Raw genomic sequence first — 23,912 nt, 5'->3', positions numbered from 1 at the left:
AACTACCTGTGTAACATGAGCTAGTTATTCAACTTCTCTTGCTCCATTTCCAACTCCTCTTGCTCCATTTCCTCTTGCACAAAATGAAGATAATAATGTCATCTACCTTGTATAGTTTTGAGGATTACATGAAATGATAGATATATAAAAAGTATGTATTCAATGGGTTAGCTATTAAAAATATTATCTCAGAAAATTTCCTTCGTTATTTTAATCATATATCTAAAAACATATGGCACAGAGATTTTAACCAGCTTTATTTAGGAGCTGTGTTCCATAATTACCACGCTACCCTAATCCTTTGAGCAACACATGCAACCCACTGGAAGTCATTGACCTCCAGACAAAACAGATTTGTTGTGCTCTCTTGCCTTTGATTTTACTCTCAAATGCCTTTGCCTTTTTTTCCTCCTCTAACCTGTGCTGTGCTCGTATTAGTCTTTAAAATAATCTGCTTTTCAAGACAACTTTTCCTAATTCTCTCCCTCTGACCTTTCAGAGGTCTTTTCAACATTTAAATATGTATATTTATAATTTGTTTGGTTTTTTTCCCAACTAATTTGCTATGTCACTGAAAGAATAGATTTATTTCACTTTATTCCATTCTCTTAAGCATCTCTTACAGATGATAAATGCATGGAAATACATCATGGGAACTTAGTGATTTCTCATATAAAATACCTTAGCATTATCTGTATAAAAATGCTATCCACAATGTTTAGATTTTCTTTATTGATATCACAGTTGCCTTTTGAAAATGTATTTTTGATTAAATCTCTCATGGACTGCCTTTAGTAACAAGGGCAAATAAATCATTGAACTTGGAAAAGCACACTGAAGTGTTATATACTTGTTTAAGGCCACCCATCCTAAAATCTGGTTGTTTAAGGTCCAGCATTCATCTAATAACTGTAAGGTGAACTTTATTTTCATCATTTTCAGGTCTATTTTCTGTATCACCCATCGATTTATACTCTCCATCCAAATGCACATTCTTTCAGAAATTAAAATAAATTAAGCATGGCTTAGTTAGCTGCCTTTACTGGATCTCGTTTGTCCTACAGGTTGCTAGAAAACATCATTTGCATTTCAGGAAGATTGTCTTATATAAATTGTCCCTTTGGTGAAGCCTGAATAGCTTTTCAGTTGATACCTAATACCCTTAATATTTCATTCTCATTGTTAACACAGTTGCACGCCTAATCTCAGGCTTACCCTTAACATGGTCAGTGTTGCATGAAAAATGTTGATGAGAGCCCTGGAGTGTAAAGTGCCTGCATTCCTAAGTAGAAAACTGCCTCTCTTTTATCTCTAAGTTCAGCTGTAGGAAATAAGTTAATTGTAACATAAAATATGCTGTAAGACCATCAGCTTTACCTTGATTTAATGCATATGAAATTATAACTGTGTTAGAGAGTTTTACTTACCTACCTCTATGTTTAAAATAATTGAAATGGTTGGGCATATGACAGTCAAAATTCTGGGAAGCTTGACATTCTTTAGCAAATCATGACAGTGTAGTGACTATGTCTTGTTCATAGATATTATATTCAACAGAATATTTAAAAAATCACCTATTTTTTAAATGCTATGCCAGGTACCAAGGAAACAAAAGAAAATGATTTATCCTCCAAGGAGCTTAAGTCTAATAGGAGTTTATAGATAAGTGAAAAGAAGTGCTGTTATAACGATCAAGCCCTGAAAAGTGCTATAATGATCAAGCCCTGGTTAAAACAGAAAGAACACAGTCCTGTCAGGAAGGTGAGGAAATATTTCTCAGAAGATGAACATGTCTCTGTTTCCTTCATAGCGTCTCTACATTCCATAAGTCAAAGACTTTGTGGTCTTGTGCTCAATCAATATCTACCCAACATGTGTTGCTGCCAGTAGTTTTCTTTAACCACAGTAACTCTTAGGGAACCAACAAAACTAATTATTTCTCAGTCAGATAAAATAGCATGGTTATCAATTTGCCTCTGGAAGATAGCTTCCATAGTGACTTTATTTATAAGTCCTTGACCATTATTATTTATATTATTTTAATGACTTTTATTGTCAATATAGAAAAATATATTAGTGTAATGGTATTCATGTATACTTTGCAAATTAGTAAATTATACAGGTTGGTCTCTTCTCATTTTATTTTTTTTTAAATTCAAAATGATGTGAAATCCCAGTTTAGAAAACTTAGAAAAAATTATCAAACTATTTCAGATTGCCCTTGTTAATAACATGTTAACTTCTTAGACATCCTTCAGTTTCTGGCACTCAGAATAATATAATCCTAGTACCTAAGTTGTGTTTGAAAAGAGCTATGGTCCAGGCACTGCACTGCAAACTTTACTAGGAAATCATTCCTCCTTTACCATAATTCTATGAAGCCTGTGGTATTTTCTGGCCACTTTTAGAGATTAAAACTTTGAATGCTGACTTTTCTAATATTCATCGCTTTTAGGTGGCTCAGCTTTGAGACTGAGTTCTTAAAAACCATGATTCACAGCCTGGCCTTTTATCGAAACCTTAAAATGATGATGGTTTATGTAGAGACATATAAGATACATTCACTATTTTTTTTTTTGACCTTGGAAAAAGTTACCTTTATTTTTTTTATTTATTTGTTTTCATTTTCCATTATCTTCTAACCCAAGGGACCAGACGCAGTTCCTTGTGCTGTACAGCAGGACACCCCATCACCCATCCATTCTAAATGTAACAGTCTGCATCTACCAACATCAAGCTTTCCATCTGCTTCCCTCTCTTCTTCCTCCACTCTGGCAAACACAAGTCTGCCCTCTGTGTCCATGATCTGTTTCTGCTTTGTAGATAGATCATTTGTGTCATATTTTAGACTCCACATATAAGTGATATCATATAGAGTTTGTCCTTCTCTTCTGACCCACTTCATTAAGCATGAGAATCTCCAGTTCCACCCATGCTGCCACAAAAGGGCATCACAATCACTTTTAAATTATTCCTTTTCTGTCCTGTGGATGTCAGGTTATGGTATTCTGCCAATAAAAGGTATTCAGATAGAAACACTGAAATAGATGATTATGTAGGTAAGACTGATTCTATAGCCTTCAGGAAAATGTATCTCTGTGGATTCGTGGTGAGAACTGAAAAAGACAAAGGTAGATATAAAATTAAAGCCCTTATCTATTCAGCATAATAGCATACATTTATTTCAATTTTATTATTTTTTAAAATTTTATTATAGTTGATATATATTGTTCTGTCAATTTCTGCTGTTCAGCAAAGTGGCCCAGTACATCAATACACACACTTTCTCATTATCTTTTCTCATGCTTCATCACAAGTGACTGGACACAGTTCCCTGTGCTATACAGCAGGACTGCATTGTCTGTCCATTCCAAATGTAACAGTTTGCATCTCTTAACATCAAACTCCTGGTGCATCCCACTCCCTACCCTTCCCCTCCCAATCCCCCTTGACAACCACAAATCTGATCTCTGTGTCTGTGAGTCTGTTTATGTTCTGTACATGGGTTCATCTGTGCCATATTTTAGATTCCACATATAAGTGATATCATGGTATCTGTCTTTCACTTTGACTTCACTTAGTATGAGAATCTCTTGTTTCATTTATGTTGCTGCAAATGGCATCATTTTGTTCTATTTTATGCCTGAGTAGTATTCCATTGTGTAAATATACCATACATTTAGGTTGTTTCCATGTTGTGTCTATTGTGAATACTGCTGAAATGAAAACAGGGGTGCATTATCTCATTGAATGAAAGTTTTGTCCTCAGGAGGTGGATTGCTGGATCATATTGTGGTTTTATACATAGTTTTCTGAGGAACCGCCATACTGTTTCCATAGTGGTTGTACTAATTTACATTCCCACCAACAGTGCATGAGGTTTCTCTTTTCTTCACAACCTCTCCAGCATTTGTTATTTACAGTCTTAGTAATGATAGCCATTCTGACTAGTATGAGGTGGTACCTCATTGTAGTTTGCATTTGTATATCTCTAATAATTAGTGATGTTGAGAATTTTTTCATGTGCCTCTTGGCTGCCTGTACATCTTCTTTGGAGAAATGTCTCTTTAGGTCTTCTGCCCATTTTTCAATTGGGTTATTCGTTTTTTGTTTTTTGTTTTTTGTTTTTTTTGCTGTTGAGTTGAATGTATTGCTTATATATTTTGGAGATTAAGCCCTTTTTGGTTGCATCATTTGCAGCTATTTTCTCCCATTCCATAGGTTGTCTTTTCGTTTTTTGTTTTGTTTCTTTTCTTTTTTTATGGTTTCCTTTTCTGTGCAAAAGTGTAACTGATTAGGTCCCATGGGTTTATTTTTGTTTTTATTTCTATTGCCTTGGGAGACTAACCTAAGAAAACATTCCTATGGTTGATGTCAGAGAATGTTTCCCTGTGTTCTCTTCTAGGAGTTTTATGGTATCTTGTCTTACATTTAAGTCTTTGGGCCACTTTGAATTTGTTTTTGTGCATGGTGTGAGGGTGTGTTCTAGTTTCACTGATTTACATGTGGCTATACAGTTTTCCCAGCACCACTTACTGAAGAAACTATCTTTTTCCCATGTCACATTTTTGCCTCCTTTGTCGAAGATTAATTGACCATAGGTGTCTGGGCTTATTTCTGGGCTCTCTATTCTGTTCCGTTGGTCCATATATCAGTTTTTGTACCAGTGCCACACTGTCTTGATTATAGTAACTTTGTAGTATTTCTGAAGTCTGGCAGAGTTATGTCTCCTGCTCGTTTTTTTTTTTTTTTTTCCACTCAGGATTATTCTGGCAATTCTGGGTGGGTTCCATATTTTTTGGGGGGCTGCAGGTGTGGCATATGCAAGTTCCCAGGATAGGGGTCGAATCAGAGCTATGGCTGCAGGCCTACACCATAGCCACAGCAAAGTCAGATCCATCTAAGCTACATCTACACCTACACCAGAGCTCACAGCAATGCTGGATCCTTAATCCAGTGAGTGGGACCAGGAATTTAACACACATATTCATGGATATTAGTTGGAATTGTTTCCACTGTGCCACATGGCAACCTTAATATGAATTTTTGGATTGTTTCTTCTGGTTCTGTGAAAAATGTTATGAGTATTTTGATAGGGATCACATTAAATCTGTAGATTACTTTGGGTAGTATGGCAATTTTAATGATATTAATTATTCCAATCCTGGAGGGTGGGATATATTTCTATTTCTCTGAGCACTCTTTAATTTCCTTGATTGACATTTTATAGTCCTCACATATAAATCTTTCACCTCCTCAGGCAGGTTCATTCCTAGGTATTTAATTTGGGGGCTTGGGATTTTAAAAGTTACTGTATTTTTATATTCCTTTTCTAATATTTCATTTTTAGTGTACAGAAATTCAACCAAATTCTAAATATTAATCTTGTATATTGCCACTTTACTGAATTAATTAATCAGTTTGAGTACTTTTTGTGTGGAGTCCTTAGGGTTTTTATATTTAGTACCATGTCATCTGTATATAGGGACAATTTTACCTCTTCTCTTCCAATTTAGATATTTTTCTTTTTTTTTTTTTGTCTGATTGCTATGGCTAGGACTTCCAATAATATGTCAAATAAAAGTGGTGAGAGTAGGCATCCTTGTCTATTTCCAGATTTTCTTTGGAAAGATTTTAGCTTTTCTCTGTGGAATATTATATTGGCTGTGGGTTTGCCATAAATGGCTTTTATTAGGTTAAAGTATGCTCCCCTTGTACCCACTTTGGTAAGAGTTTTTATCATAAATGGATGGTGGATTTTGTCAATTGCTTTTTCTGCATCTATTGAGATGATCATGTGGATGTTTAGATTTCTGTTTGTTTGTTTTGCTTTTTAGGGCTGCACCCATGGTGTATGTAAGTTCCCAGACTACGGGTTGAATCAGAGCTACATCTGCAGGCCTACACCACAGCCACAGCAACACAGGATCTGAGCCGGGTCTTCAACCTATACCAAAGACCACGGCAACACCAGATCCTTAACCCACTGAGCAAGGCCAGGGATCAAACCCACATCTTCATGGTTACTAGTTGGATTCATTTCCACTGTGCCACAATGGGAACTCCCAACATTTCTTTTTTTTTTATTGTGGTGTATGACATTGGTTGATTTGCATATGTTGAACCATCCTTGTGAACTTGAGATGAAAACCACTTGGTCATGGTATATGAACATTTTTATGTGTTCTTGGATTTGGTTGGCTAAAATTTTGTTGGGAATTTTTGTGTCTATATTAGTTATAGATATTGGCCTATAATTTTCTTTTTGTGTAGTATCTTTGTCCAGTTTTGGTATTAGGGTAATGGTGACTTTATAGAATGTCTTTGGGAGTGTCCTTTATTCAATCTTTTGAAAAAGTTTAAGAAGGATGTGTATAAGGTCTTCATATGTTTGGTAGAATTTGCCTGGGAAGCCATCTGCTCGGGGACTTTTGTTTGTAGGGAGTATTTTTATTACATATTCAATTTCATTTCTAGTGGGTGGTCTGTTCAATTGATCTATTTCTTTTTGATTCACTTTTGGTGGGCTGAATGTCTCTAGAAAGTTGTCCATTTCTTCTAGGTTGTCAAATTTGTTGGCATATAATTGTTCATAAGATTACCTAATTTTTTTGTTTTTGTACTTCTGCAGTATCCATTGAGATTTCTCCTTTTTCATATCTTATTTTGTTTATTTGGGTTCTCTCTTCTTGGTAAGTATGGACAGAGTTACCCTTCATTTGCCCTTTAAATGAAGCAGCTCTTGGTGTTATTTTATTTTTCTAATTTTTAACTCTCTATTTTACTGATTTCCTCTCTGATCTTTATGATTTCCTTTCTTCTGCTGACTTTAGGTTTTGATTGTTCTTTTTCTAATTCTTTGAGGTGGTAGGTTAGGTTGTTGATTTGAGATTTTTACTCTTTTTTGAAGAAGGCCTGAATTTTGAAGGGCCCTGAACTTCCTTTTAAGAACTGCTTTTGTGGCAACCAACAGATATAAATTGGTTGTGCTTTCAGTGTCATTTGTCTTAAGATGTATATTTTTTTGGTCTTTTTTAGGGTCCTACCTGTGGCATATGGTAGTTCCCAGGCTAGGGACTGAATTGGAGTTGCAGCTGCTGGCCTATACCACAGCTACAGCAATGCTGGATCTAAGCTACATCTGCAGCCTACACCACAGCTCATGATTGTTAACCCACTGAGCAATGACAGGGATCGAACCAAAGTCTTCATGGATACTAGTTGGGTTTGTTACTTCTGAGTATGACAGGAACTCCTTCTTGATGCATTTTTTTTTAATTTCCCTTTTGATTTCCTTTTTTGACATAATTTTTTTTAGTAGTGTGTTGTTTAGTGTCCATGTAATTAGTTTTTTCTTATTTTGTTTTCCTGTAGTTGTTTTCTAGTTTCTTGCCATGGTGGTCAGATAAGATATTTGGTTGAGGTAGCTTTGTACCCCAGTATGTGGTCAGTCCTTGAGAATGTTGCATGTGCTCTTGAAAATAATGCGTATTCTGATTTTTTTTTGGATGAAATATCCTGAAAATGTCAATTAAGTCTAACCATTCTACTGTGTCATTTAGGATCTCTGTTGCCTTACTTTCTGTCTAGAGGATCTATCCATTAATGTGAGTTGGGTGTTAAAGTCTCCTGCTATTATTGTATTCCCATTATTTTCTCCTTTTATGTCTCCTTTTATATTGTATGCATTTGGGTGCTCCTATATTAGGGGCATGCATATTGATGAGTATAATATCCTCTTCTGGATCCTTTTACCATTAAATAGTATCCTTCTTTGTATTTCCTTAAGGCCTATTTTGTCTGATGTCTATTTTGTCTGATGTATTTTTTGCAACTCTTTGCTTTCCTGTCATTTCCACTCATGTGAAATATTTTTCCATCCCCTCACTTTCAATATATATGTGTCCTTTGCCCTAGGTTAAGTTTCTTTTGGCAGCATATTGTAGGCTCTTGTTCTTGTATCCAGTCTGCCACTCTGTCTTTCCATTGGAGCATTCAGTCCATTGACAATTAAGGTAATTATTGACAAATATGTATTTATTGCAATTTTAAACCTTGTTTTCCAGTCGGTTCTATGTTTCTCTGTTCGTTTTTGTTTATTTGTTTAGATGACTTCCTTTTATTTTATTCTTCTGTCCTCTTCATTTTCTGAATGTACCGATGGTTTTTATGTATGGTTGCCCTGTTTTTCAAGTATATTAACCCCTTCCTATATCTGCTTGCTATAGCCGGATAGTCATTATAGGCTGAAACACATTCTTAAAAAAAAAATCTAGATTTTCTTACTTTCCCATGTTATGATTTTGATGTCCTTCTTTACATCTTCATGTTTATCCTTTTGCTATTCCTTGTATTTATTTTCACTTTTACAAATAGTTTTTTTCTTTTAGATCTATTTACTGCCTTATTTAAGTTATTAATTTCCAGATGTGAGTTCTTCCCTCCTATATCTTTTTACTCTTTTCTATTTGGAGGAGACCTTTCAATATTTCTTTAGAATGGGTTTGTATTGATGTATTGTTTTAGTTTTTGTTTGTTAGGCAAATTATTTATATGTCCTATTTTAAATAATAATCTTACTGTATAGAGTGTTCCAGACTACAATTTTTTTTCCTTTTAGAACTTTAAATATATCTTGCCATTCTCTTCTTGCCTATAATGTTTCTGTAGAGAAATCAGCTGATAGCCTTATAGGGTTTCCCTTATAATTTACTCTCTGTTTTTCTTTTGCTGCCTTCAAAATCCTATCCTTTGATTTTTGCCATTTTTACTGTAATACGTCTTGATGTGGGTCTGTTGGGATTCAGCTTTGTTTGGGGCTCTCTGTACTTCCTGTATCTTGATATCTATTTCCTTCAGTTTTGGAAAGTTTTAGCTATGATTTCTTCAAATATATTTTCAATCCCTCTTTTCTTTTTCTTCACCTTCTGGAACACCTGCTATTCATAGATTGGCCCACTGTATATTATCCCATGTGATTTCCATTTTTATATCTTCCAATTCACTTCTTCATTCCTCTGCATTATTGATTTTGCTCTTCAATGCCTTTAACTCAGCTTGCAACTCTGTGAATAAATTTTCTAATTTTTCTTGGCTCCTCCTTATACTTTCTAGTGCCTTTCTAAAGTACTCTGAATTACTGTTCATATCTGCTCTGAATTACTTCATATACACTCTTAAATCCTCCAGAATTTTCACTATCTCCTTTTTGAACTTGGTGTCTATTACTCTGCAAACGTCTATTTCATTGCTGCTCCTTCATGGGAATTCGGTTCTTTTAACAGGGAGTGTTTCCTGAATTTCTTCATTTTGCTTTTATTTTTCTTATTCTGTGAGTTTAGGGAAGCCAACTACTGTATCTTGGAAGTCCATTTATATGCAAGAACACATCTGGGTAGTTTGTGTGGGCATATTATAATTTTCTTTTCTTCTCTTTTTTGCATGGAAGCTGCTTTTGGTTTTGGCATTTGCTGTTTCTTTCCTCAGTGTGTTCATGTTGTTATCCCATTGATAGTGTTTTGGTATAAAGCCTGTGTTGCTTGCAGGAAGATGGAGGCAAAGGGCAAGGCTAGTAGCCAGTGTCTGGCTGCTAGGCCCTTGGCAGTGGTGAGGATCTGCTAGGAGGTGGCATAGGCTGCTCCTGGTTGCAGGGCTCTAGGATGTGGAAGAGACATTCAGGCTGGTGTAGAAAGTGCCCAGAGCCTTTGGCAGTGGCAATAAGTGGTGCTCAGTTACAGTGCCATCCTCTGCTTTGACCCCAGAGATGACCGGGACCATAGGTGGTGCCTGTTCACAAACCCCTAGTGGTGGCAGGCCATGACCAAATTTGGAGTCTGAGATGCCTGTGTAGGTTTGCCCCTAAAGCCTATGGCCCATGGCCCATGCAATAGCCACCCTACTCTTGCCTGAGAGCCTGTGGATACACTGGGATAAATACTCTTATGGTGCTCCCGCCCATCCTACTTTCACCCTTCCCAACAATGGCACCTTGCTTCTCCTATGGGCCCATTCCTCCTCCCATGCTCCCATGGCTGTGGCTCTCCACTCCCTACCCTGTGGCACACCACTCCATAGCCCCTCAGGCTGTCTTTACACAGTCATCCCTGGTTCTATCCCCAGAGCTGACTTCCAAATCCTGAGTCTAAGCACCAAGCTCCTACCTGAGTATTTCAGGCTGTGGGTCCAAGGGTGGTGGTACCAATGGCCTGTGTAGATCTCTTATTTCTTTGCCCTCCTCAGTCTGGCTGTTGCACTTTTCTCTGGGGCTTTGAGGTTCTCCCTCCTGGATGGTGGCCTCCCAGGATGTGGGTTCCTTTCCTCTTTCACAGCTCCCTCTCAGGAGTGCTGTTCCCATCCTGATTCCTTTTATTTTTTCTTCTCTCTCTTTTTTCATTTATTCTACCAGTTATGTGGAGGTTTTCATGTCCTTTTTTGAGGTTTACGGTCTTCTGCCATGTTCTGTAGATGTTTTGTGCCCATCATTCTACATGTAGATTTTTTTTTTTATGTGTTTGTGGGAGAAGGTGAGTTCCATGTCTTAGTCCACCATCATCTTGATCCCACCTGCCCTCAGTTTTATTTTAATACTAGTCATCAATAGAGTCACAAATGGCATATGTAGATTTAGGACCTTGATACATCAAAAAACTCATCCTTTTATAGAATGAATGAATAATGAAAGAATAAATAAATGAAACCTAATTGATTAATACAAAAGTTTACTGCTCCTGAATCCTTCTACTTGTTTATTCTTTTGGAATTTTCTTTAGACAGTGCCATAGAATTTGGTTCCCTACATTTCTTTACCATGTACCCTCACATTTTCCCACTCACTTTCCCATTTTTGGACTTACCATTTCCCTTATTTCCATATTACTTCTACAGCTTTTTTCTTTGTCTTTTCCCTGGCCCATAGTTGAATTCTTATTTGTATTAGATTATCTTCAGCACCCATGGGTCAGTCTCTTAGATAGTCTTATTTATAATAGTTCCCCTTTAATAAGTCTTCACTAATAGCATAGAGGAGGAAAAATAATTTTCCCTCTATCCTTGACACAGAATGACAGGAGAAAAACAGACACTTGATAATATATACACCCCCTGTATAAATGGGAGATACCCAGGAAAACTATCAAAAGGCCCAAGCAATCACCTTACATACCATCTCCAGCTAAAGATAAAGATGTTGGTCAGGTGAAGGGAAGGCCAGTTATGAAAGTTTACCAAGAAAATCACTGTAAACAAGAGTAAGGTTGTTTTTCATATTTAGACTGTTCCTTTCTCTGCTAATAAGAGTTTATAGCGATTCAAAGTCATCTTTTCAGGTACAGAGAGGTAGACAACTTTACAAATGAACATTTCTCTTATACATGTAAATATCTCCTACAAAATCCAACTTCTAATCACTTTTCAGAGCTTCACCTGTGTCTGCTGTTTCTTAAAATTAACCAGCTCAAAATAATCAGTATGCCAAAGAAACACATTTTGGGGTGGTACATTCTTCTCCCATTCAATAGGAATAAGTCAATTTGAATTGGCACATTTAGTTTGGCAGAGAGTGAGAAACAAAATAAAAATCGGAAAGGTGATAATCTTTTTGCATTTTTATGGATGTATCTGGCAAGGTTGACTTCATTCAGAGTGATGTTCAGACACATTTTTCTTTGTATGTAGACATCAGCCTGCAATTAGGATTCAGAATTCAAACTGATGTGAGCTTATATTCTCCATAATTACATATTGAAAAGTCTCACAAGATCTGGTATTCAATACTTTTTCATTAAGTGTGAGGTCTATTTGTTTCTTAATTTTACTTGAAATGGAAATTAGGGAATAAAAAAGCAACTTTTAGTTGATGTGATTGGATGAGAAAGTCTGTATCTTTGTTTATGCATAAAGCTCTGACTACCAATGAAGATACTATGAGAGTGTATTATCATTATTTGCACCTTCCTAATGAATGTTTAAAAATTAAGTATTTGTAAATTATCATTGATAGACTTTGTTCTTTTAACCAAAGAAAATACTCTGCCACTTCTACTGATTCTATGCTCCAATTCATTTCTCAGCAATAACCAGAGCCAAGACAAATGGCTGCTAGATGGTGTTGAATTACTTTGGGATGACAGAGGACAGGGTCCAGCCCAACCTCCACACTTCTGTTGCCATGGTTTTCAAATTCGATGCTTCTGTGGTGAAAGCAGACTCTCACTGTTCAATTCATCACCATTTAACTATAAGAGCTGCTGAGCACATCCATGATCTCTCTTGCTCACGACGGCAGACGGAATGAACATAAATGATTAGAAAACACCACCTGCTCAGTGCTTAATGCAGGAGGAACAAAACAGCTGTGCCATTGGGATGGAAAACACATTAGCTTAAGCTCAGCATGCCAGTTATATAACCGACCATGAAAATTTCAAGTTACTGAGGGTGTAGGATGAAATATTGCATGACAGATACCTGTTTTCTATTCAGGGATTCATGTCTGAAGACTGTCAAGCACAGCCTGATTAATGAGGCCTCTGTGGAACTTCCTCTAGCTCTTGATACTTGCTATTTGGAGTATGAAAATGAGAATCCTTGTGAAAGCAACAGGTCATCTCTAAAGTGCATCAGTTGGTTCAAAATGTGGTCTATCGCTGCCATTTGGTAAAGAGTGAAGGAAAAGATTGTTTTCAGTAGGCTTTCACTGAAACGAAGCTTATATAGAGAATTTCCATTTCTCTCTACAATGAGATAAAAGGGCCACAGATCATATGGAGTGATACCTTAATTTTTATGCAAACACAATTTATTTGAGACATTAAACTTCAAATGGACAGATTAATCACCAATAAAATAAAAGTTGTACTTCCTTTCCCCATGTATCTTGCCTCTCTTAGCAAGCTGCAGGGAAGATGAAAGTCATCTTTTTTAAAAAGACTTTTTTAAGTTACATTAAAATCTCTTTTCCAAGTTTCACCTTCAGTTGGTCAAGTGATACCTAATGTGGTACAGTTGTATTCAACAAGTAGTTACACAATGTTTTAAAAAAATGAGTTGATCCTGAAGATAGTAACATATACAATATTCATATATATATATATATATATATATAGTATGCACACATATAAATTGGATACCTTCAGTTCAAGTACAGAAAGAAAATACACAATTATGGAATTTTAGCTATTTTTAATTGGCATAGGTTAGCAAATCTAAAACTATGATATATTTCATAATTTAGCAAGTGAGTAAGTATTATGAGAAAAATTGGAGCTACATTTTTTCCCAGTTTAAACAAGATACAGTTGACATATAACACTGTAAATAAAGATGTACATTGCAATAATTTGATATATGTATATATTGCAAAATGATTATAACATCCATAACTTCACATACTTGTCTTTTTGTGGTGAGAATATTTTTTTTGTCTTTTTGCCTTTTCTAGTGCTGCTCCCACAGCATATGGAGATTCCCAAGCTAGGGGTCTAATCAGAGCTATAGCTGCTGCCTACGCCAGAGCCACAGCAATGCAGGATCTGAGCCATATCTGCGACCTACACCACAGCGCACGACAATGCCGGATCCTTAACCCAATGTGCAAGGCCAGAGAGCAAACCTGCAACCTCATGGTTCCTAGTTGGATTCATTAACCATTGAGCCACAATGGGAACTCTCTGTGGTGAGAAATTTGAAGATTTACTCACAAAGCAATTTTCAAGTATAATATTGCCTTTTTAAAATAATGATTATTTTTTTCCATTATAGCTGGTTTACAGTGTTCTGTCAGTTTTATACTGTATAGCATGGTGACCCATTTACACATGTATACATTCTTTTTTTCACATTGTCATGCTCCATCATAAGTGTGACTAGATATAGTTCCCAGTGCAACACAGCAGGATCTCATCGCTAATCCATTTCAAAGGCAATAGTCTGCATCTATTATCAGCAAGCTCCCAATCCATCCCACTCCCTCCCCCTTGGCAATCACAAATCTATTCTCTAAGTACATGATTTTCTTTTCTGTGGAAAGGTTCATTTGTGCCATATATTAGATTCCAGATATAAGTGATATCATATGGTATGTGTCTTTCTCGTTCTGACTTACTGCACTCAGTATGAGAGTCTCTAGTTCCACCCATGTTGCTGCAAATGGCACTATTTCATTCTTTTTTATGGCTGAGTAGTATTTCATTGTGTATATGTAGCACATCTTCCTAATCCAATCATCTGTCAATGGGCATTTGGGTTGTTTCCATGTCTTGGCTACTGTGACTAATGCTACAATGAACATGTGGGTGCATGTGTCTTTTTCAATGAAAGTTTTGTCCTGATATATGCCCAATAGTGGGATTGCTGAGTCATATGGTAGTTCTATGTATAGTTTTCTAAGGTACCTCCATACTGTTCTCCATAGTGGTTGTACCAGCTTACATTCCCACCAGCAGTGCAGGAGGTTTCCCTTTTCTCCACACCCCCTCCAGCATTTGTTATTTGTGCACTTAATGATGGCCATTCTGACTGGTGTGAGGTGGTATCTCATGGTAGTTTTGATTTGCATTTCTCTTATAATCAGGGATGTTGAGCATTTTTTTCATGTGCTCGTTGGCCATCTGTATATCTTCCTTGGAGAACTGTCTATTCAGGCCTTTGCCCATCTTTCCATTGGGTTGTTGGCTTTTTTGCTGTGGAGTTGTATAAGTTGTTGGTATATTTTAGAGATTAAGCCCTTGTCAGTTGCATCATTTGAAACTATTTTCTCCCATTCTGTAAGTTGTCTTTTTGTATTCTTTTTGGTGTCCTTTTCTGTGCAAAACTTGTCAGTTTGATGAGGTTCTATTGGTTTATTTTGGCTTTTATTTCTGTTGCTTTCAGACACTGACCTGAGAAAATATCTGTAAGGTTGATGTCAGAGAATGTTTTAACTATATTCTCTTCCAGGAGTTTGGTGGTGTCTTGTCTTATATTTAAGTCTTTCAGCCATTTTGAGTTGTTTTTTTTTTTTTTTGTGGATGGCATGAGAGTGTGTTCTAATATTGTTAACTCTAGTTACTATAGTGCACTTTTTGTATCCTGAACATATTAATCTTATAATTGGGAATTTGTATCTTTTACACATTTGCCTCAGTTCCTTATCCCCCAGCCCTGGCAACCACCAATCTACTCTGTTTTCCAGTACATTTCTTTTTAGATTCCACTTATAAGTTAGGTTATATAGTATTTGCCTTCCTCTGTTGGACTTCATTAAACATAATGCCTTCAAAGTTCTTCAACATATTTATGTCATTCACAAATGGCAGGGTTTTCTTTTTTATGTCTGAATAATACACACACATACCACACCTATCATTATGTATTTATTTTTTCATGGACACTTAGGTTGTTTCACTGTCTGAGGTGTTGTAAATAATGCTGTAATGAACATGAGGGAACATATATCTCTTCAAGGGAGTGATTTCATTTTCTTCAGATACATACCCAGAAGTGGAATTGCTAGATTATATGGTAGTTCTGTTTTTAATTTTTTGAGAAGCTTCTATTCTGTTTCCCTACTGACTACACCACTTTACATTCTCTCTGATAGAGTATTAGGATATCTTTGTTGGCTCTTGTTATTGCTTGTCTTTTTGGTAATAGTGACTCTTAACAGATATGAGGTAATATCTCATTTTGATTTTGATTTGCATTTTTCTGATGATTAGCAATATTGAGTACCTATTACTGAACCTGTTGACCCATTTTTATATCTTCTTTGGAAATAAGTCTGTTCAGGTTCTTTGCTCATTTTTTAAGTGGTTATATTGCTGTTGAACTATGTGAACTCCTTATATATTTTAGATATTAACTCCTCATCAGATGGATAATTTGCAAATATTTTTCCCATTCTTTAAGTTGACTTTTTATTTTGTTGACTGTTTCCTTTGATAAGCAGAAGTTTTATTTGATCTAGTCTAATTTATTTATTTTATTTATTGTATTTTGTTTTTAGGGCCACACCTGTGATATGTGAAAGTTCCCAGGCTAGCAATAAAATTGGAGCTGCAGCTGCCAGCCTACACCACAGCCAAAGCAATGTTGGATCTGAGCCACACCTGTGACCTACACTATAGCTCATGGCAACATCAGATCCTTAACCAACTGAGCAAGGCCAGGGATGGAACCTTCATCCCCATGGATACTAGTTAGGTTCATTACCACTGAGCCATAATGGAAACTCCTGTTTATTTTTGTGTCTTACATTTTTGATGTAATATTTAAAAAATCAGTGCTAAGGCCAATGTTGAGAATTTTACATTTTCATTTTTTATCCTTAAATCTTTAATCCATTTCATGTTAATTTTTATTAGTGGTATAAGATAAGGACCTAGTATTACTTTTCCGCATGTGGTTCCCTCCCTGTTTTACCAATACCATTTATTGAAGAGACTAGCATTTTCCCCACTGACAATTCTTGGTCGCCTTGTCAAATATTAGATGATCGCATGTTCATGGGTTTATTAGCAGGCTCTCATTCCTGTTCCATTGGTCTATGCATCTCTCCTTCTCTCTCTCTCTCTCTCTTTTTTTTTTTTTTTTGAGTATCATATAGTTCTAATTACTGCAGCTTTGTAATATATCATGATAATCAGGAGGTATGATGCCTTCAGCTTTGTTCTTCATAAAGATTGTGATGGCTGTTTGGAGTCTTTTGTAGTTTCATACAAATTTTAGCATTGTGTCTTCTATTTCTGTGAAAGATGACATTGGAATTGTCATAAGGATTGAATTATATCTATACATGGCTTTGGGTAATGTTGACATTTTAAGATATTAATACTTCTGATTTCAGATCTTGGTTCTTAATATGTTCTCCCACTAAAAGGACTATGTTGTTGGACCATAAATTTAAGAAGTGGGTTAAGAAATGTGATGACATGAGAGAAATAAACAGGAGTAAGTTGAAAGACACCCCACTGTTGAAGTTTGATAAAAATTTAGCATCAAAGTTATAATATTAATGGATTATAATCCATTGAATAAAATTACAATCATGAGTCCATATTGATATGCTAAATTAATTAAAAATTAGAGAATGTTCCTCCTTATAGTAGAATTGTAACTAATAAAATTTAGTGGAATAAAAATCTTAGAAAATTCCATTTTGCAATTATATTAATAATTGAATCCAGAGTTCCCATTGTGGAGCAGTGGTTAACAAATCTGACTAGGAACCATGAGATTGTGGGTTCGGTCCCTGGCCTTGCTCAGTGGGTTAAGGATCTGGCGTTGCTGTGAGCTGTGGTGTAGGTTGCAGACGCGGATCAGAGCCCTCGTTGCTGTGGCTGTGGTGTAGGCCAGTGGCTACGGCTACGGCTCCGATTAGATCCCTAGCCTGGGAATCTCCATATGCCACCAGAGCAGCCCTAGAAAAGGCGAAAAGACAAAAAAAAATTGAATTCAACAAGAATCCTCAATATATCTAAAATTATAGTATTTAAGTTTGGTGAATAAAATATATTTGCATAAATACACAGCATATCCTCAAAAAGTACTTATAAAAAGCAAAATAGTAATTATATAATTTAGAAATCTGGATTACTATGTCAACTAATTGATAAAGCGTACATCAGTGGTGATGAAACAGACTTACATCATGTGCTCTTTGATATGAAGACTGGCAGTGAAATAACACTGTTTCTATAATATTCCTGTTAAAAATGCATTAATTAAGTCTCATGAGGAGTTATCAGAAAAACTCACACTGAAACCATTCTACAAAGTGGCTTTGAAAGACAATGAAAGGCCTTGGAGTTGTTCTAGATTGTTTATATTGAGACCAAATAAATACAATGTGTGATAACTGATATGGATAAAAACTAAAAAGGAAGAGCATTATTGGGAAAATTGCTGAATTTGAATATATACTTAGAATTATAGAATAGTCATGTCAATGTAGTTTTTGATAATTGTGGTCTATTATGGGCAAGTATTTTTCTTAGAAATCTACTCTGAAATATTCATAGGTGAAGTATTGGCCTGCCTGAAATTTTCTAATACTTATGTATGAAAAAGGAAATAGAAAAAAATATTTAAAAGTATTGAGTACTTGTACAGACTATAAGGCATTCCTTATATATAAATTTTGAATTATATAAACAAAAAGATAAAAATATATTTTTAGAATAAATAACCAATGATTAAGAAAACAAATAATAGAAAAAGGAAATACCCATGAGGAATAGTGGTTTTCAGACATTATTTCTCCCAGTACTAAAAATTAATACAAACTTAAGCAAAACCCAAATTATGAGATGAAAAATGCTAAAAAAGAGTCTATCTATATCTTTGCATGTTATAGACTTTACACAAAACATCTTCAAATGAAAAATAAAATTATGCCCTCACTTGCATCATGTAGAGATATGGGGAAAAGGCATTTGAATAGGCCTTGACAGAAATACTGAAAATAAATGCACAAAATTATATTCAGAGTGAGAATGTCTAAGCACATGACAGTTATGGAAAAGTAATTAAACAGAAGAACTTACATTTACAGCTTAGACTCTTTTACAGTGCTACTATTTAAGATTCAGTTGAATATTGTTCCAGCATCAGGCATTCTTAAACAATACTATTCTGAATGCAAGAATTTCCTGTAGCACAGACATATATGCTTCTTTATTGGATGCCCTGCTAGTCAGAAACCGTTTCTCCATTATTATATCCTAGATCTTCTGAATATTGGACTGCTTCATGACTATACTGAGATTGAATTAAAAATATACATTGTGGAAACAGATTTTGTGCTTTTAGAATTTAGATAATTTGTCTTCATGGCAGAAAGCCTGGATGATACATTTAAGAGTTTATTCTCCCAATGAAAAATTACACTTTTATTACCTTTTAATTTTTAATTGGTGTGATTTTTGATTGATAATTGTATTGTTTGGTTAATTTCAATTGGATAAATGTAGCTCTAAGGAAAAAAAATAATTGTTAAATTGCATATAAAACTTGTCTGACTTTTGGTTGCCTGGACCTTCTTTGATCTCATCAGGATAGTGGTTTCCTAAATGTATAGTTTGCATTGAGAGACACAGATTCTGTATCAAGTAATGTGTAAATTCCGGGTTCTACCTCTGTCTGTGTAATTCTGTCTTTACCTTTCTGGCATTTAATTTCCTAATCGTGCATTTAGAACTATGTCTAGATACTTATATCGCAACAGAACAAAGGGTGGAAAAAAATGTATACACGTAATTTCCTAATCTCCAAAATGGGGAAATAAACTAATTTTAATTTCTTAAATGTAACATTTTTCAAAGCTCTAATAATGGAATTGTGTGCCACTGGATTAGTTTTCTTAAAAAAAAAAGAAACTTTAGAATCTTATTGGTGAAAAATCCAGTCATTTTATTTGACTGTTGAAAGACCAGGCTAGTTTGTAGTTATGTGGATAACAGTCTGACTACTATCCTTGTCATGTCAGCACCAGCCAGTCACCTTAATTTGTTAACATGGAAGCTCTGGAAATATGGTACTATTTAGGAGAAAGACTTGTATCAGGTACATCCACTGTATTTTCTTCCAAACAGGAGGATGTTTTTGAGTGTATGGTGAAGGTCATCAGTAATAGGAATTCTAGAATAAGCACCATCCATTTACATGTTGGAATTCTTATGCTGTTTGTAATATCACTAACTTAGGTTTAATATCTATACTCTGTAGGTGAAGAACATCTGATTAGTACCATAATTTTACATGAACATTTTAAAAATGTATATATATTTTAAAATTCATTAATTCAAAACAACATTTTGGTATATATTTTGCTTTTGAGGGATATTTTCTCCCTTTGGTGTGTAAAATCACAATATAGATTTTAGTAACTTTTCCATGAGTAAAGTAATCATCGAAATTTGTGACATATATTTTATCACATGTAAGGAGTCTTTCCAATAACAAATGTGATTGTGAAACATTCTTAAGTTTTAAAGTTGTTTATTTTTGTTTTATATAGTTTGGCTGCCTTTTTCTGTTTGAACTAACTTCCCTTAGAACCCAAATCTTCAACATTTGATATTTATAGAAAGCTGACTTTAAGGTTGGTTGCCAAGATTATTTTAATCTAAACACTTTTCTAAAACTTTCACTGAATGAACTAGTCCTGCTGATTCATCGCAAGAGAACAAAGGGTGGAAAAAATGTATACACGCAATTTCCTAATTTCCAAAATGGGGAAATAAACTCATTTTAATTTCTTAAATGTAACATTCATAAAGTGATTCATTCATAAAAAAGTTGCACCCCTGGAGTTCCTGTCATGGTGCAGCAGAAAGGAAGCCAACTAGCAACCATGAGGTTGTGGGTTCAATCCCTTGCCTTGCTCAGGGGTTAAGGATCCAGCATTGCCATGAGCTGTGGTGTAGGTTGCAGATGCAGCTCAGATCTGGCATTGCTGTGGCTCTGGCGTAGCTGGTGGCTACAGCTCCGATTAGACCCTAGCCTGGGAACCTCCATATGCTGTGGGCGTGGCCCTGAAAGACAAAACAATAAATAAATAAAAATTTTAAAAAGTTGCACCCAGAAAATATTTCTCTTGATGACAAAATCCCTATCTGTAATAAAGTGTGGTTTATAACTTTTTGTTAAGCAGAATAATCTCTCTTCAAAGATGATATTCACAGGTTCTAATCCTCAGAACTTGTGAACATGTGATGCTTCATGGAAGGGAATAATTAACATTTTGGGGGCAAAAAGGCTGATAACTATATGACTTTAAAATTGGGAGATTATTCTGAATTATCTAGGTGGATGCAATGTATCATAAAGGTAATTAAATGTATAAGAGTTCTGAAGAAGAGTCAGTGTCAGAGTGATGTTAAGGGAAAAAATTCAACTGGTCCTTGCTGGCCTTGAGGATGCAAAGCAACGACTAGCCAAGAATTATGAGTAGCTTTTAGAAGGTGGAAAGGGCAAGGAAATACAGGTTCTTGGAGGGGTGGGAGAAGTTGCTACTGTAGGCAACCCAGCTTTAAGAAGAACAGATGACTGGATAGTGGTCTAAAAATAATTTACAGAGGAGAATGATCAAGATGACAGTGAAGCTCACCTCTTCCCACAAATATATATTAAAAAAATACATGGAGAATTATTCTAATGAAAGAAACTGAACGTAACACAAACAGAAAAATATACCATGTTCTTGAATTGGAAGAATCAATATTTCAACATGACCATACTACCCAAGGTGATCTACAGAGTCAGCACAATCCCTATTAAATTCAAATGGCATTTTTCACAGAACTACAGCAAAATTTTAAAATTTATATATGGACACAAAAGACCACAAATAGCCAAAACAATCTTGAGAAAGAAAAATGGAACTAGAAGAATCAGCCTCCCTAAAGTTCATAACTATACCACAAGGCTAACATCATCAAAACAGTATGGTATTGGCAAAAAACCAGAAATATTGTCCAATAGAACAGGATAGAACCCCAGAAATAAACCTATGCACCTGTGATTTATTAATTTCTGACAAAGGAGGCAATAATATACAATAGATAAAAGATGGTCTCTTCAAAAAGTAAGCTGGGAAAACTGGACAGCTACATGTCAAAGAATTAAATTAGAACATTCTCTTAACACCCTACACAAAAATAAATTCAAAATGGATTAAAGACCTAATAAAAGTACTCGAGAAAAATGTATGTAGAACACTCTTTGACATAAATCACAGCAATATCTTTTTTGATCCACCTCCTAGAGTAGTGAAAGTAAAAACAATTTTTTTTAAAAAATGGGACCTAATTAAACTTACAAGCTTTTTCACATAAAACCATAAAAAAGGTAACCTACAGAATAGCAGAAAATATTTGCAAATGAAGCAAAAGACAAGGGGTTACCCTCCAAAATATACAAACATCTCATACAGCTGTATATCAAAAAAAAAAAAAAAACAAAATTAAAGAATGGGTGGATCTAAATAGTTCTCTAAAGAAGACATTCAGATGGACAAAAAACACACGGAAAGATGCTCAACATCACTAATTATTATAGAAATGCAAATTAAACTACAGAGTTGACCAGTCAAAATGGCCATCATAGAAAAGTCTACAAACAATAAATACTGGGAAGAGTGTGGAAAAAAGGGAACCCTCTTTGGCTGTCAGTAGGAATGTAAATTGGTGCAATAACTATGGAGAACAGTATGGAGGTTCATTAAAAAACTAAATATAGAACTACCATATGACTCAGCAATCCTATTCTTGGACATATCTGGAAAAATCAGAATGGAAAATATACATGCACCCCAGTGTCAATTATAGCACTATTTACAATAGCCAAGATAAGGAAGTGACCTAAATGTCCATCAGCAGAAGAATGGATAAAGTTGTGGTGCATACATATAATACTTGGCCATTTAAAACAACAAAATAGTGCCATTTGCAGCAATGTGGATGGACCTAAAGATTATCATACTCCATGTAATTAGACATAAGACGAATATCATATATCATGTATATGTGGAATCTATAAAAGAATGATCCAAAGAACTTATTCACAAACCAAAACATACTCAAAAGATTCCAAAAACAAACTTATGCTTAACCACAGGGGAAATGTTGGGGGAAGGGATAAAGTTGGGATTAACATATACACACTAGTATTCAAAAAATAGATATATAACAAGAACCTAGTGTATAGCACAGGAAAATCTGCTTAATACTGTGTAACAACCTAAATGGGAAAAGAATCTGAAAAAGAATAAATACATGTATATATATAATTGATTCCCTTTGCTGTATATCTGAAACTAATACAAGCTTGTAAGTCAACTTTACCCTAATAAAATTTTTAAAAGAATACGGATTCTTCTCTAGAGTCCCCAGAAAGGAGAGCAAGCATACTGACACCTTGATTGTAGCCCAAGTACACCCATTTCAAGTTTCTCACCTCTGGAACTGTAAGATAATACATTTATGTTCACCTAAGCCATGAAGTTTGTTATAGCCCTATCAGAAAACTAATACAGACCCTCTGCTTTTGAGTTATATGAGATTTTCACAGCCTTATTGTTCGCTTCATTGGCTTTATGTGATTGTGAATATATGCTTTTAGATAAGTTCTTCTTGAAATGTTTTCATAAACATTTAGAAGGTAGCATATGATGGGGGAAAATCTTTTTTCTAATATATTGGATACTACTTTAAGGAAATTGTTTTGGTATCTGGTGAATATATGGAAACAGAAAGGGTGTGATGAGAGGTGATCAGAGGCAATGTTATAAATCATTGGCTGGTATATGTCTGGGTCAGTGATCACTATTAAAAGTAGTGTCGGTAAGCTCAATTTTACCTATCTTATTTAAAAAAAAAGAAAAGAAAAATATAACAGCCACAAGTTATTTTGTAACCATACTTGTGCCCTTTATACTAAGTTAATATTTTATATCAGAACTGTATTTGATTACTATAGCATGATAAGAGAGAAGAATTTTTTTCATTAATAAATGCCATAGATCAGACACTAAGGCAATAAACTACTGTACAGGAGACAACTTTTAAGAAATATATCTTCTAATGAAGAACATTAATGAGAAAATAAGTAACCAGGATCTTCCTTGAGTAAAAGTACAGGAAATACTGATATAGGAACAAAGATTTGGAAAATTCCATAAAATCTGTGGTCATCAACAATATTGGGGGAGTGTTAAAAATGCATTACTTAATTTTACACTAAAGATCAATATATCTGTATAAGTTCAGTTTACAGCAAAAGCATTTGGGACAGACAATGGTCATTAATTGTCCAATATAATAAAGATAATTACCATCACAATTGAGAAATTCAAGACTCTTGAGTGTGTTATCCATTGCAATTCTGCCTCTATGGATACTACAGTTTTGAAACAGTATTATTTGGAATTGAAAATT

At 35.0% G+C, this 23,912-nt stretch overlaps 1 protein-coding gene across 6 annotated transcripts in view; it reads right to left on the bottom strand.

The window, feature by feature from the left end:
- The window catches only part of LOC146396953 (uncharacterized), an 866,748-nt gene that overhangs the window by 73,253 nt on the left and 769,583 nt on the right, over positions 1–23,912 (bottom strand). The window contains exon 3 of one of the 6 annotated variants that reach the window (XR_014827581.1): positions 15,296–16,721. The exons of the other annotated variants lie outside the window; for them this stretch is intronic. The gene's annotated coding sequence lies outside the window, so the exon portion shown is untranslated. Of the gene's footprint in view, positions 1–15,295; positions 16,722–23,912 lie in introns of those variants that run through there. 6 annotated transcript variants of the gene reach the window in all.

This window comes from Sus scrofa, chromosome 14 (genome assembly GCF_054392235.1).
Source record: "Sus scrofa isolate SSC_HxYL_T2T_F1_AM1 chromosome 14, Sscrofa_HxYL_maternal_Yorkshire_Landrace_v2.0, whole genome shotgun sequence".
Taxonomy (NCBI): Eukaryota; Metazoa; Chordata; class Mammalia; order Artiodactyla; family Suidae; genus Sus; species Sus scrofa.
The sequence above is the reverse complement of the archived record's forward strand: the minus strand, read 5'-3'. Positions and strand labels throughout refer to the sequence as shown.